Source organism: Neofelis nebulosa, chromosome 10 (genome assembly GCF_028018385.1).
Source record: "Neofelis nebulosa isolate mNeoNeb1 chromosome 10, mNeoNeb1.pri, whole genome shotgun sequence".
In the NCBI taxonomy this organism is placed as follows: Eukaryota; Metazoa; Chordata; class Mammalia; order Carnivora; family Felidae; genus Neofelis; species Neofelis nebulosa.
Genome location: NC_080791.1, coordinates 68,479,654 through 68,495,572, shown reverse-complemented (window position 1 = coordinate 68,495,572; position 15,919 = coordinate 68,479,654). Strand labels below are relative to the sequence as shown.

General features: G+C 46.0%; 1 long non-coding RNA gene across 1 annotated transcript; it reads right to left on the bottom strand.

The window, feature by feature from the left end:
* Positions 1–1,564: 1,564 nt before the first annotated feature.
* Positions 1,565–15,004, bottom strand: LOC131488726 (uncharacterized). Its single transcript, XR_009250266.1, has 3 exons — positions 14,870–15,004; positions 11,093–11,260; positions 1,565–1,639 (listed from the first exon to the last, which is right to left on the bottom strand). It is a non-coding gene; the product is annotated as an uncharacterized LOC131488726 (long non-coding RNA).
* Between the last annotated feature and the right edge of the window lie 915 nt (positions 15,005–15,919).

Genomic DNA, 15,919 nt, shown 5'->3' with positions numbered 1-15,919 from the left:
GCTATAAAAAAGTTATGTCTATAACCTTGGACCCAGTAAGTTCATGTCAAGGGCATAATCAGAAATGTACACAAAGACATATCAAGGATGCTCATAACAGTGTTTTTTCTTTAAGTTAATGAAAAACTAGAATCTGAATGCTTAGTAACAGATAATAAATGATTAATAAGTGGTGATGCACTCGCTAGACTAGTATGTGACCATTAAGAATGGTATTTACCAAGAATTTTTAACAACCTGGGGAAACGCTTAGGATAGAGTACAAAAGCTGTTCCGGTGGCCTGATTTCTCCATGAGCAAAGAGTCTATAGATAAATGTTTATTTTTAAACACACTTGAATTTGTTCTGTGTGAATGCATCGAATGCATTCTGTTGAATGCGTCTGTACATGCAACACAACCAGATGTATATACATAGACTTTTTTCCTTCTGGATATGTAGAAACAGTAAACAGCTGGTGATTATATAAGTAATTCTTGTTGTTTGCTTTGTCCTTTACCTTTTCTGATATGTTTCTTCAAAAAGCATGTATTCATTTTAAAGTCTGAAGAAAAAAAGAAAGAAAGGAAAGCTATGGCAGGCCTCTCTTCTCCTTGTCAGAGGAGGGGCTGTGGTTTCCTGAGTGAGGGGTACACCCTGGCCTCGATACAATGAGACAGAGGGCCTATCAGCTACTGCAGATATAAATGGCAGCCAACACACCTGGAAACAGCTGTCTCAGTCCATTCGTCCCAGCTGGGACTCATTGATCTTAAAACAGGGCCAGCCTTAATGCAAGGACACTTCCCTTTTCATTAGCCAAGAGGAGGAGCTCCTACCAGGGAAAGGTCTCCAGGGGCTGGTGTTTTGTCACTGCAGCGAAGGGAAGGTAACAATGATCTTAGAAACAGATGCATGAGACCTACTAGGAACTGCTGGACAAATACCACGTAATTTCACTCATATGTGGAATTTAGGAAACAAATGAGCAAAGGGAAAAGAGAGAGAGAGAGAAGCAAACCTAGACACACACTCTTAATTTTAGAGAACAAACTGATGGTCACCAGAAGGGCAGTGAGTGGGGGAATGGGTGGATAGGTGATGGGGATTAAGGAGGGCACTTGTGATGAGCACCAGATGCTGTATGGAAGTAGTGAATCACTATATTGTACACCTGAAACTAATACTATTTTGTATTTTAACTCACTGGAATTAAAAAAAAAACTTTTAAGAAACCTGCTGGAAACCCAGTCTATAAGCTGGGGAATCACAGGGAGAACCTAAACCTGGTGGGGAGAGAGACGAGGGTTTGACTCCTGGTTTTGCTACAGAAGCCACACTCTGTGGAGTCTGGAATGAGCTACAGATTTAAACAGAAATTCAGTTTCCCCACCTTTAGATGGGAGACGATTAGACTGCCTATTTCCAAAATGGAAATCTACATCATTGGCTAATAAGATTCAAGGAGTAAAGGGGATAGATTCGTGCCCCAGAGCTAACATAACAAATTATCACAACCTGGGTGACTTAAAATGACAGAAATTTATTCTCCGAAATTCTGGAAGCTAGAAGTCCAAAATCAAGGTGTTGGTGACATGCCCTCTCCAAAAGCTTTCTGGAAGACCTCGTCTGGCTTGTCCATGGCGGAATCCGCAAAGACTAGAAGAATAGTAACAGGTACATGCTCAACAGAATTTATACAAATAACAAACTGGTGAATAATTCAGAGGACAATGTATTATGTTTTGTTTTATGATAACCTTTTTACTCCTAAAATAAAAACAACATATGTTCATTTTATAAAATACCGAAAACACACATAAGCAAAAAGCTTAAAATCTGCCAGAATCACACCTTTGCAGATAAACTACTAATATTATTGCATATAATATGCAATAATAATAATGCAATATTATTGCATATAGTTATCCAATATTTATATGGTAACTTTTTTTTAAACATCATACTGTAAACACATTGTTGTAACCTGATTTTTACACCTAACATTTTATGAATATCTTTCTGAATCATTACATATATTCCTTGACCTACCATGGGGTTACATCCTAATACACCCATCCTAAGTTGAAATATTGTGAGTCAAAAATGCAAGCACACATTGGATATACTGTGGGTTTAGTTCCAGACCACCCCAAGAAAGCAAATATCACAATAAAGTGAGTCGAATGAATTTTTTGGTTTCCCGGTGCGTATAAAAGTTATGTTTCCCCTAATACTATAGTTTATTAAGTGTGCAATAGCATTGTGTAAAAAAAAAAAAAAAAAAAAAAAAAAAAGCTGTGTACATACCTTAATTTAAAAATAATTTCTTGTGTGGGCACCTGAGTGGCTCAGTCGGTTAAGCGTCTGATTTTGGCTCAGGTCATGATCTCATGGTTCGTGAGTTCGAGACCCACTTTGGGCTCTGTGCTGATAGCTCAGAACCCGGAACCTGCTTTGGATTCTGTCTCCCTCTCTCTCTGTCCCTCCCCTGCTCCTGCTGTCTCTCTCTTCCTCCAAAATAAATAAATGTTAAAAAAAATTTTTTAATAAATAAATAAATAAATAAATAAATAATTTCTTGGGGCGCCTGAGTGGCTCACTTGGTTGAGTGTCCGACTCTTGGTTTTGGCTCAGATCATGATCTTGTAGTTTGTGAGTTTGAGCCCTACATTGGTCTCTGCACAGACAGTGCAGAGCCTGCTTGGGATTCTCTCTCTCCCTACCCCTCCCCTACTTGTGCACATGCTCGCCTGCTCTCTCTCTCTCTCTCTCTCTCAAACAAATAAGCATTACAAAATAATTTCTTGCTAAAAAGTGCCAACCATCATTTGAGCTTTCTGGGAGTCATAATCTTTTTGCTGGTGGAGTGTCTTGTCTCAGTGTTGATGGCTACTGATTGATCAGGTTGCTGGGCTGCTGAAGGTTGGGCTGGCTGTAGCGATTTCTTAGAATAAAACAACATTGAAGTTTCCTGCATCAATTGACTCTTCCTTTCATGAATGATCTCTCTGTAACACACAATGCTATTTGATGGCATTTTACCCACAGTAGAACTTCTCTCAAAATTGGAATTAATCCTCTCAAACTCTGCTTCTGCCTTATCAACTAAGCTTATGTAACATTCCAAATCTTCTGTTGTCATTTCAACAGTCTTCACAGCCTCTGCACCAGGAGTAGATTCCATCTCAAGAAACCCCTTTTTTTTTTTTCTACTCAGGAAGCAATTCCTCATCTGTTCAAGTTTTATCAGGAGATTGTAGCCATTCAGTTCCATCTTCAGGCTCGACTTTGAATTCTCATTCTCTTGCTTTTTCTGCCAGGTCTGCAGTTACTTCCTCCACTAAAGTCCCTCCTCAAAAGTCATCCATGAGGGCCGAAATCATCTTCTTCCAAACTCTTGTTAATGTTGATATTTTGTTCTCTTCCCATGAATCACGAATATTCTTAATGGCATCTAGAATGGTGAATCCTTTCCAGAAGGTTTTCAACTGACTTTGCCCAAATCTATCAGAGGAATCACGATCTATGGCAACTACAGCCTTACAAAATATGTTTCTTAAATAATAAGACTTGAAAGTCAAAATTACTCTTGGATCCATGGGTTGCAGAATGGATATTGTGTTACAGGCATGAAAATGTGAGTCTTGTTGTACATCTCCATCAGAGCTCTTGGGTGACCAGGTGCATTGTCAATGAGCAGTAATATTTTGAAAGGAATCTCTTTTTCTGAGCAGGTCTCAAATATTAAATATTCAGTGGACTTAAAATATTCATAAATCATGTTGTAAACAGGTGTGCTGTCATCCAGGCTTTGTTGTTCTATTGATCGAGCACAGGCACAGTAGATTGCACACAATTCCTAAGGGCCCCAGGATTTTCAGAATGTTCCATGAACAATGGCTTTAACTCAGCGTCACCAGCTGCATTTGACTCTAACAAGAGAGTCAGTCTGTCCTTTAAAGCTTTGATGCCAGGCACTGACTTCTCTTCTCTAGCTATGGAAGTCCCAGATGATACCTTCTTCCAGTAGAAGGCTGTTAGGTCTACATTAAAAATCTGTAATTTAGTGTAGCTACCTTCATTAATTCTTTTAGTTAGATCTTCTGGACAATTCACTGCAACTTCTATATAAGCACTTGCTGCTTTACCTTGTGCCTTTATGTTACAGAGACGGCCTCTTCCCTTAAACCTCATGAACCAACCTCTGCTAGCCTCAAACTTTTCTTCTGCAGTTTCCTCACCACACTCAGCCTTTCTAGAATCGAAGAGAGTTAGGTCCGTGCTCTGGATTAGGCTTTGGCTCAAGGGAATGGTGTAGTTGGTTTGATTCTCTACCCAGACCACTAAAACTTTCTCCATATCAGCAATAAGCCTTTTTAACTTTCTTATTATTTGTGTTTTCACTGGAATAGCACTTTTAATATCCTTCAAGAACTTTTCTTTTTCATTTATAACTTGGCTAACTGTTTGGTGTGAGAGGTCTAGCTATTGGCCTAGCTCAGCTTCCTTACTAAGCTTAATCATTTCCAACTTCTGATTTAAGGTGAGAGACAGGGGGCCTGGGTGGCTCAGTTGGTTGAGCATCCAACTCTTGATTTCAGCTCAGGTCATGATTCCAAGATCATGGGGTCAAGCCTCACATCAGGCTCTGCTCTGTGTGTGGAGCCTGCTTGGGATATTTTCTCTGTCTGTCTCTCTCTCTCCTTCTGTCCCTTGCCAGCTCATGCACTCTCTCTGTCTCTGGCTCTCTCTGTCTCTAAAAAAAAAAAGACATGTGACTCTTCCTTTCACTTGAAACCTAGAGGCCATGGTAGGGTTACTAACTGGGCTAATTTCAATATTCTTGCATCTCAGGGAATAGGGAGGCCCGGGGAGAGGGAGAGAGATGGGAGGACGGCCAGTCAGTGGAACAGTCAGAACATATACAACATTTAAGTTCACCACCTTATATGAACACGGTTCACAATACCCAGAAACAATTACAATGGTACCATCAGAGATCACTGATCATGGATCACCATAATAAATAATGAAAAAGCTTAAAATATTATGAGAATTGTAATATTCTCATAACTATGAGGCACACACAAGAAGTGAGCAAATCCTGTTGGAAAAATGGCGCCAATAGACTTGCATGGTGTGGGGCTAACACAAACCTTCAATTTGTTAAAAAAAAAACAAACATTGTATCCACGAAGTGCAATAAAGCAAAGCACAATAAAAAGAGATATGCCTATTCACCTAACCAACCTATCATAGCCTCGCCTCGCCTACCCCAAACATGCTCAGAACATTAGCCTACAGTTGGGCGAAATCGTCTGATACCAAGCCTATTTTATAATGAAGTGTTGACTACCTAGCGTAACATATTGAACACAGTACTGAAAGCGAAAACCAGAACAGTTGTATGACCACAGAAGGGTTGTGAGGGCATAGGTTGTTAAACCCTGTGATGACATGGTTGACTGGAAGCTTCAGGTTCGTCATATCGCTAGCCCAGGAACAGATCAAAATTCACAATTCAGACTACTGTTTCTACTGCGTGTGTGTCACTTTCACACCGATGTAAAGTTAAAAAAAAAAATCCTAAATTGAGGGGCACGTGGATGGCTCAAGTCTTGATCTCAGGGTCACAAGTTTAAGCTCTGCATGGGGCTCCTTGCTGGGAGTGAAGCTTACTTAAACACACACACACACACACACACACACACACACAAACTCATAAGTAGAACCACTGTAAGTCAGGGATCATCTGTATGTAATATCCGACCCTATCAAGTTTTTTGGTTGTATGGTGGGATGACCTATTGGAATACTAACCAAGTTTCCCCTACCCTTCTGAATGTTCTCCTTTTCTGAGACCCTTCCTCTAATCAGACAGCTGTTGAACTGAGTTGGTATCTTTGCCTCAGGAAATGGACCATGTAAGAAACACAGATGGCATTCAAGCTTTGAGGCGGCAGATTACAGATGACTGCAGATTACAGATGACTATAGATCCCTTGCCACGGCTCCCATGAAGAAGCAGGGTCTATGTCCCCTCCTGGTGAAGCCAGGCGGGTTTTGTGATTCTGCCGGTAAAATAAGGCAGAGGTGATGTCGTACCGGTTGTGATACCCAAGACTGAAGAGACTGACAGCAATTGTTTCCTGTTTCTGGAGCCAGGTCTCAGAGCCTCCTAGTAAGAAGGCTGACTATCCTGAGGCCGCCATTGTGTGAGAATCCCGAACTTCATGGAAAAGCCTTGGAGGATGAGACTTCATGTGAAGAGAGAGTGTGAGGCTGGGAAGCACCCTTGCACCAGACATGGATGTGAAGACCCAACCCTTCCAATCCCTGCTCAAATTCCTGACCCACAAAACAGTGACCAAAATAGGGTTGCTGGATTCAGCAAATAAAAAGATAGGACATCCGGTTAAACTTGAATTTCAGATCAAGAACGAGTAGTTTTTTAGTCTAAGTATATCCCCAGTATTGCATGGGATATACTTATACTAAAAAAAAAAAAAAAAAGTACATTATCTAAAACCCAAATTTAACTGGGATTAAATTTTATACATATAGTATTTGAAGATAAATTTTAATTTTTTAACACTTAAGGATAAAATATACACAGGTAACATATTCACCATAGTTCATCTGACAACTCTAGACCAAATTAAAATGTATGTTTTATACCACCAATTTATAGGGTAGCTTGTTATTCAACAATAAAAAACCAAAACAGCAGCAACAGAAAGGAATTGGCGATGGAGAATACACCCGATGTGGAGCTAGAGTCGCTGGACGGAGCTGTTTTTCTCACTCTTGAAAGGAAAACAAAACAAACACACAAAAAAACTTCTTCGGGGGCGCCTGGGTGGCGCAGTCGGTTAAGCGTCCGACTTCAGCCAGGTCACGATCTCGCGGTCCGTGAGTTCGAGCCCCGCGTCGGGCTCTGGGCTGATGGCTCGGAGCCTGGAGCCTGCTTCCGATTCTGTGTCTCCCTCTCTCTCTGCCCCTCCCCCGTTCATGCTCTGTCTCTCTCTGTCCCAAAAATAAATAAAAAACGTTGAAAAAAAAATTAAAAAAAAAAAAAACTTCTTCGATGGGAGAAAAAGAGAAAGAGAGAAGCTAGGACAGGAGCAGGGTCTACTGCACTACGTTGTCCCCTCCCTCTCCCAGGCAGAGTCCCCTCGTGTAGGGGTGGGTGAGGGAAAGGACGGTGTCACACACAGACACAGGGGCTGATCTCAGAAAGCAGAAGGAAACAGGCTTTGCTTTCAGGGTCGTCAAGGGCATTCGAGAGATGCCCTTTCACTGCCACAGAGCCAGCGCACCCAGAGGGACTCATGATGGAGGAGCTGGTGTGGACAAGGGACCCAGTAACAAATGGCAAGGAGGCCCTCTCTCTGCAACCCTTACCACCATCCCACTTCAACCAACATACATCACCATACACTTTCCCAGGCCCCAGGAGAGGGGTCAAGGCAGCCCGTGCACTTATTGGGATTATTTTCCCCCATTTAGTGAGATATGTCTAAAATAAAACTCATCTCAGGCACTGGAAATAATGAGATGTATGTTTCTAGCCCACCCGAGTTAATAGACTAAGATTTCTACCGGCTACAGCCATAACCCATTTGGTACTGCCCTGGTGTTGATATATTTAAATTTGAAAACTTATATTTTTGTACGTTAATACTAACACCCGTCAACTCCATTTCATACGCCATGTTTAGACTTCTACCAATCAGCTAAGCAACTGTTCCTAGCAGTTGCCCAGGCATTGCCATGTAGGCTGATTAGGAGGAAGCATTCTGGAGCAAGACTGCCAACATTTGCTGCCTAATGGCTGTGTGTCCGCGAGCAAGTTACTGAACCTCCCTGGGCCTCCACTTCTTTATCTATAAACTAGCAGCAGCCATCATGGTATCTACCCCATACCATTGCAATGAGGCTAAAGTGAACGTGAGTATGTTTTTATAAGTGTTGGCCACTAGTGCTGTTTCTTGTGCACTTACCTGGAGATTGCATTCGATGCTTACTATCTTATAAAGGGCCGTGGAAAGTAGAAAGGTTGACACCTAATCACTAAACTGTGACAAAGATCAGAAACCATGTGGGGAATCTTTATTCTCAAATGAACACCCTTTGCATTGGCTTGCCGCCTGTAGGTTCATGGGTTAAAGAAAAGAACGAGATTCAGGGAAAAACATACAAAAGCAGGTGACATACCATAACAGACCCAACGAGTGCCTCACCGTCGCCCCTCAGCATTTACTGCTTCCGTGTCCTGCAGCCTGACTTCCCACCTGCCTGCACTCAAATTTTTGTCTCAGGTGTTGCTTTTGGGGAAACCCCAACTCAGACACATGTGATTCAAGATTGTGTCTAAACAGACAAGTTCAGTGATTTGATAATGTTTTTAAAATAGTGGTGGGGGAGAGGAATCGTGGATATTAACATCATTTCCAACTTTATAAAGCTTAGGGGCACCTGGGTGGCTTAACTGATTAAGCGTCTGACTCTGGATTTTGGTTCAAGTCTTAATCTTGCAGTTTGTCTTATCGAGGCTCTGCGCTGACAGCTCAGAGCCTGCTTGGGATTCTTCCTCTCCCTTGCTCTCTGCCCCTTCCCCTGCTGGCATATGAGCACTCTCTCGCTCTCTCTCTCTCATAAATAAATAAACTTTAAAAGCTACTGTTAGTTTTTCAAAATAAGCTACTGTCCCAGTTTCAAACATTTGACATTTGGATGGATTTCTGGGAACACTCCTGTGTGTGCAAGTCAAGGACAATCTATGATTCAGTCACTCCTTCTCCTGATGGACTTTTGGGTTATTTTCAACTGCTGCTAACACAGACAATGCTTCAACTAACACCTTTGGCAAAATCTGTGCACACATCGTGGATTCTCTCTGAAACGCAAATTCCCTAGAGCAGCATCACGGTCCCAAAAGACATGCATCCACGTTGCCCAGTTCCTCCCCTGAAAGGCTCTCCTGGTTTGCACTCTACCCCTTCCCTAGGTCTAGCTTCAGAAGTATTTTCCCAACTCCGATGTTCGGCTCATCCGTGATGGTGTGGACACTGCCTTTGGCCCTGGCCGAGGCCTCTGCAGCGCAGGTGAGTTGCAGGTAGTGAGCTGAGGCACTGTGGACACCAGGCAGGGTCAGGGTTCTGGGTCCAGTGTTGGGGTTAAGAGACAGAGATGAGTGGAATCAGGGTCCAGGTCAAGGCTGACCCGGGGAGCAGGGTGGGAGCTACTTGAGAACTGAAACGTTACACAGGGACATGGAGGGTGAGGCCTCACTGCACAGACGGTGGCTGCAAAGTCTGCGTCTCTGTGAACCAGGGCAGGGCCTGCATGGCCCATGGGACACCTTCCCGCAAATTAGGAAAAGATGCCCCTTCCTCAGGTTAAAAGAAAGGTCGAGTGAGTAGATCTCTGAACAACCTAAACTCTGCCTGCTGAACAGCAGCACTGGCTCCATGCACACACAACACAGGGGCACACTTGGGGACACAGGAAACCCCGCTCTTCCCCACCCACCCCCTGTGAGGCAACCATGTCAGGTTCAAAGTCTCAGGGGCCTGAGAGTCAGGCACTAAAGGGCAGCCAGAGCGCAGGCATCATAGGATGTGCACACGTATGCCGAGCTCATGCACAGGCCCAAGTGCCATCGTGAGTTGAGGTCAAAGATAACTCTTCCCTGATACCTATCTGGCGACCCGGAGTCCCTGTGCCATCCAGCATGCACTCACATAAGTTAGTGTGAATCTACCATGTGGAAGATGCCCCTTAGGTGTAACGCCCTTGAGCAGTGCACTACATGAATTCCTGAACATAGGCCACAAGGCACCATCCATTCAAAGTCTACAGCTGAGTAGCAGCCCCCCAACTGGTGGTAGGCTGCTGCTCCTCAAGACCTGCTCTGCGTAAGCTCTGGGTTGGGGCAGACTTCAGTGACTTGAACAGGGAGGGGCTGGGGAGACCGACTTCAAGCCTGGCCTCCGCCACCTCCCGAGGTAGTTCTCTGGGCTCAGACCTGCCAATTAAAGCCCTCGAAGATGAAAGAGGAAGGCTTTGGTAAGCAGCTGGGCGAGATGAAAGTCAAGTCCAAGTGGTGTTTTACAGCCTCCTAAAGGGAGGATTTCTCGGTGTGTCTGGCATTTTGCCATGAGCATCCTTGGCACAAAATTAGTTTGCTGGAAGGCAATTGTGCTATGAAGATAAAATAATGAAATCTAAAAGAGGGACACTGAAAAGGATATAATGAGGGGCACCTGGGTGGCTAGGTCGGTTGAGCATCCGACTTCAGTTCAGGTCATGATCTCATGGTCTGTGGGATCAAGCCCCGCATTGGGCTCTGTGCCGACAGCTCAGAGCCTGGAGCCTGCTTCAGATTCTGTGTCTCCCTCTCTCTCTGCCCCTCCCCCGCTCATTCTCTCTCTCTCTCTCTCTCTCTCTCTCTCAAAAACGAATAAACATTAAAAAAAAATTTTAAGGATACAGTGAAACATGAAAAAAATTAATACAATTCATAATTAATTTCTTCCTTCATTAAGAGAGGTATCAGTTTTCCAAGCACTAGGATACACGCTTGCATCGTGTTGTGCATGGTTCTGGGCTGCTCGTTCTGAGCATGGGCAAGAAAGGCTAAGGCTCTAACGTACTTGTAACTGAGCTTTGCTATTGTGGGGACTGGTACGTTTTCACTGTCCTGCGGAGTGTAGCGTGCAGTCTGGCCTTTTACTTTCTATTTCACGCCTCCAGGAAGCTTTATCACCAGATCTTCTATCAAAGTGATCTCTGTAGTTGTTACCATCCACCGTCTTAAGACGGCCCACCTACCGGTTGCTGTAAGACCACTGTAAAGGCTAGCTGACATTTACCTACAGCAGTCCCCCCTTGGCCCCGAGGGACCACAGTCCAAGACCCCCTAGGGTACTGAACCCCCGGATGTACTGTTTCTTCCTAGACATACGCACCTAGGATAAAGTTTAACTTATAAGTTAGGCACAGTAAGAGATTAACAATAATAAAATAGAACAATTATAACACTATGCTGTAATAAAGGTTATGTGAATGTGTGTTTCTCAAAATATCTTATTGTCCCGTACTCACCCTTCTTCCTGTGCTGATGGGAGATGATAAGACGCCTACGTGATGAGATGAAGTGCGGTGAATGACCTAGGCAGCGTGACCCGGTGGGCTGCTATTGACCTTCTGGCCCTATGTCGGAAGGAGGATCATCTGCTTCCAGAACGCGGTTGGCCACAGGTAACAGAAACCCTGGAGCGCAAAAAGAGGAGAGCAGGGTCTACTGTAACATAAAAGTGAGAATTGTGTCCATGGAGAAATAAAACCCAACTGACAACTAGCTTCATTCAATACGTCGACTCTGCCAAAGGCAGTGGATTCATCAATGGGGGAATGTAACCAGCCAGCCAGTTATTTTATCTTTTACTGCAAAACTGCCTTACGGTTGATTAGTAATGCAGTGAAAATGCCTGCGGCGAAGATGTTTCCAACGAAACTACCTAGAGCTGATTCTAGGTGCCGCTCATTAAGCTCAGTCAAGAGCTTGCACCACAAAAACCTGGAGAGGCTCTCACAGAGGCAGCTGGCTTTCCCTCCCTCGCTCTAACAAATCCACATTCTCATCGTTCTCATCCTTCTCCTGGCCTCACCAGCAGGCCTCCTGAGGGCAAGCTAGTTGGCTCAGACTTCTGGCAGCAGCCCCACCCACCCCTGCACCTGACTCTGCACACCTGCCCCTCCCCAGCAGGAGCCCGGAGCACAAGCTGTGCATCCCACCAGAGCCCAGGAGCACTGAGATGGAAAGGAGGGGCATGACCCGTGGGGGGTGCCCATGGCTGGGGGGATGGCCGACTGGCGAGCTCCACCCAGCCTGTCCTGCCCCCTGCTCTCTGCTGCTACATCTGAGCTCAGCAGCCTGGCTCACCACCCCACAGAAAGGAGAGCAATTGCCCGTCCCACACACCATGTTTATTTCCTTATTTATTTCCTTATTATCTATCTCCCCCTACGCGAATGTAAGCCCCCCAGAGGAAGGGTTTATGTTAGTACCCTATGGCTGCTGTCACAAATTCCCACAAATTTACTGGCTTAAAACAACACAGACTTATTTTCCTACAGCTCTGGAGGGCGGAGGGCTCACTGGCCAAAATCAGGGGCAGAGTTGCATTCTTTTCTGGAGGCTCCAGCGGGGGGAATTCAGCTCCTTCCCTTTCCCAGCTTCCACAGGCCACACACACTCCTTGGCTCACAGCCCTCTTCCATCTTCAAAGCCCGAAATCACATCACTCTGACCCCCGCTTCGCCCTCACACGTCTGCCTCTGCCTCTCATCTTCCTCCTCTACTCAGAAGAACCCTCATGATTACGTTGAGCACCCGCCCCCTGATTACCCAAGATAATCTCCCTATCTTCTGGCCAGCTGATTCGAAACCTTAACTCTCCTCTGCATGTAGCACAGACTATGTACACATTCTGGGATTAGAACGTGGATGTCCGGGGTGGGTGGGGGGGGGGAGACATCATTCTACCTACCACAGGGTTTGTCTCTTATTCACCGTTGTATTCCCAGTGCCTGAACGGTATGTGACACATAGCAGGCCCTCAATAAATACTTGCTGAATGAATAAGTGAATGAATACATGAAGAGCTTACTAAGAATAACATTTAATTCATAGTAAACACTTAATCGTGCTTACTAAGAGCCAGGCACTATTCACAATGCCTTATGTGTATTAACTCATCGGATCCCCGACAGCTCCATGAGGTATGTTTTATTATTCCCTGCCTTCTATAGATGAGGGAGTGAAGGCACAGGTGTGTAGTCTGCCCTAGTCTACACAGCGAGCGAGTGAAAGCCAGGATTTGATCTCGGATTTACCGAGCACTTCCTGTGTCACCGGCCCTGGCTAGGCGTGTTACATTTCTGATCTCATTTTATCCTCACAAGAGGCCATGAGGAAAACGGGCAGAATGAGAAGCCTGGTCTCAACAGGGACAGAATTAAGTCACTGGCTGAGGGATTCTGAGGGGTTCTGTGGGGCAATGGATTGCATATTCCTCCTTGAGCCTCCTATGATGCCAATCAGATGAGGACTCTGCACCCCTAAAGGGACTGTGGGTGTCCATGTTCCCAATACGGGGCTCCTGCCTTGGACTCTATACCACTAGTATCCACACCCCCGGCAGGCCTGTAGCAGACCATGACCTTCACCAGGCAGGCCTGGCTGCTCTGTGTCCTGGAAGCCTGTTCTCCTTCAAGGAACAGGAGCCTGCTTCAAACCTCATCTAGAGGCACCTGGGCGGCTCAGTCGGTTAAGCGTCTGACTTCAGCTCAGGTCACGATCTCACAGCTCATGAGATCGGGCTCTGTGCTGACAGCTCAGAGCCTGGAGCCTGCTTCGGATTCTGTGTCTCCCTCTTTCTGCCCCTCCCCTGCTTGTGCTCTCTCTCTCTCTCTCTCTCTCTCAAATATAAAATAAAATAAAAACATAAACATTAAAAAAAAAAACCCTCATCCCGAACTGAAGCTGCATTTCCCATTCCCCTGATGACAACTCTGGGGACTCCCCCCTGGCTGGGCCCCATACTTGTTTTGCATGGGCTGGAGCTGCTTACTGTCTGGACGCTGGCCCTCCAGAGCCACCTCTGATTTACCCTGCCAGCGGGCTCCTGAGCACACAGGCCTGCAGGAGGCCCCCAGGCCTCAGCCACCCCGAGCCCTGTAGAAGGAAGTAGAAAGAACGCTGCTTGGACAAGGAGATGGTGCTACCCCCTGGCTTGCACCTTAACCTTTGCAGTCAAGGCCAAGAAGAACAAAACGCACTTGAGCCTCTGCCAGCACAGTGGGGCAACGCAGTTTCTGTTCCCGCCAGCACATTTTTCTAGGTCAGTGTCAGATCAGGGAAATCCAATACCACATGTCCCAACTTTTTATTTGAAAATAGAGAAGTTGCTTTCCAAAATAAATAGTGTTTACAAGCGGAGGCTGGAGAAGCCTCCATCAGACATGGTCTCAGTGCCCAGGCAGGACAGATTCTTCCCGGCCTGGTTGCTGTGAACCCAATGCCAGCCCCAGCTCCAGCCCCAGCAGAGGCCGGATCAGGAGGAGCACACGTGTATATACACATGTGTGTTGATGTTTGCCTGCATGTGTGCATACACGTGCATTTGCATAAATGTGCATATGCACATTTCCTTAAGGGTCTCTGGGTATGATGAACATGCACATGTAAGTTGGGGGCTGTACGCATGTACTTGTGTGGGGGGTACCTACGGGCACGTGCACATAGGGAGAGGGGCTTCTGCCCTGTGAATCTGTACCCAGCCCCGCTTCTCAGACCCCTAGTCCAGTCTGGAGTCCCCTCCCGCCTCCACTCACTGCTACATCCCATCTCAGCCCTCACCCTGTTCTTTTTCTCAGCTGCCTGAGGGGCTGGGGCTCAGATCTGGATATGCTGTGAATGCATTTCCTCCATCCTGCTTCCTCTCACTACCCACCCTCTGCCCACGGCCACCTGGACTACTGGTACAAGCCAACTGAGTGCCCTTTCTGGTGAACATGTATGTGAAGGGCCCTCAGTACAGGTCCCTGCTGTCACAGCTCCCTGACAGTCACCTTGACTCCCTCACAGGCCCTCCTCCTGATGCTGGCAGCACAGGCTTCCTCAGCCTCTGCCTGGTTCTCAGTGCAAAGCCCCACCTGCCCAGGAACCACCTGCTTCATCAGACTCAAGCAACTCAGCCAGGCTTCCAAGAGCTGCGTGATTTTCTTAGCAAACCCTTCTGGCTTCCCCTCCACAAAAACCTCGGCTCAGCTGCCCCTCACCGCTCGCACGTTAACCCAGGCCACTCCTTTACCCACCTCGGCTTCTGCCTTCGCTCATGCTGTTCCTCTGCCCTGGCACCATTCTCCAATCAGCTCTGCCCGTCCCACCCAATGCTACCTTGCAGACCAGATCTCTTCTCACCCCTCCCTCTACGAGGCCTGTCACATAAACCTCCTCCCCTACAAATGCCTTTCCCGTTGGGCCCTGTATCGCCGCACAACTCGCTGCCCTGTGTATTGCCTAAGAATTGCGTTCAGGTTGCTTCATGCACTTATCTTGCCCTCTCACCTAGATTGTAATCTCTTTCTAGAATTAAGCCCGGTGCTCCCTTTGAATAAACCTCGGGACCTGACACAGGTCTGAACATAGTAGAGACCAGAGATAAGGGCTTTTGTGGGTTGAGTGGATGCAAGAAGACAGAATCAGGCTGGGGTGGTCAGGCCATAAAACTGCATGCCAGGCATTGCCTCTGGTGACTCACCTGCCCTACCTCATTTAATCCTCCCAGTAACCAGGGCTGTGGGGTGATACTGTCCGCATTGCCTAGATGAGAAAAACGGATGCTGACAGAGGCGAAGTGACTTCTCCAGGCCCACAAAACTAGTAAATGGCAAAGTCAGGGGTGAATCCTGGGTCTGTCTGACTCCATTTCTCTATCCCCTGTTGCAACAACCACAGCAGTAGAAGGTAGTGCACTAGAGTCAAAAGCTTTCTGAAATTCTAGACCACACCCTGTCCCGATGAGGTTAGAGTAAGTTCTGGATTAGCGTTATCCAACAGAACTTTCTGCGATGATGGAAATACTCGTTTCTATGTCGTCTGATATGGGAGCTGCTAGCCACAGTATGGCCACTGAGTGCCTGAAATGTGGCAGGTGTGGACTTCAAATTTTTTAAAACTGTAAGTCATTTAAATTTAAATAGTCACCTGCGGCCAGTGGTTAGCGTCCCTACTGGACAGCAGAGCCGAAGATAAGTGCTTCCCAATCACGTTCATTCCAAGTAAATACAGGTTTGCTGTCCAATCGTAGAACGTTCGTATGAAACCTTTTACAAGCCAAAATGGTGTAAAGCAAAGAAGCCATT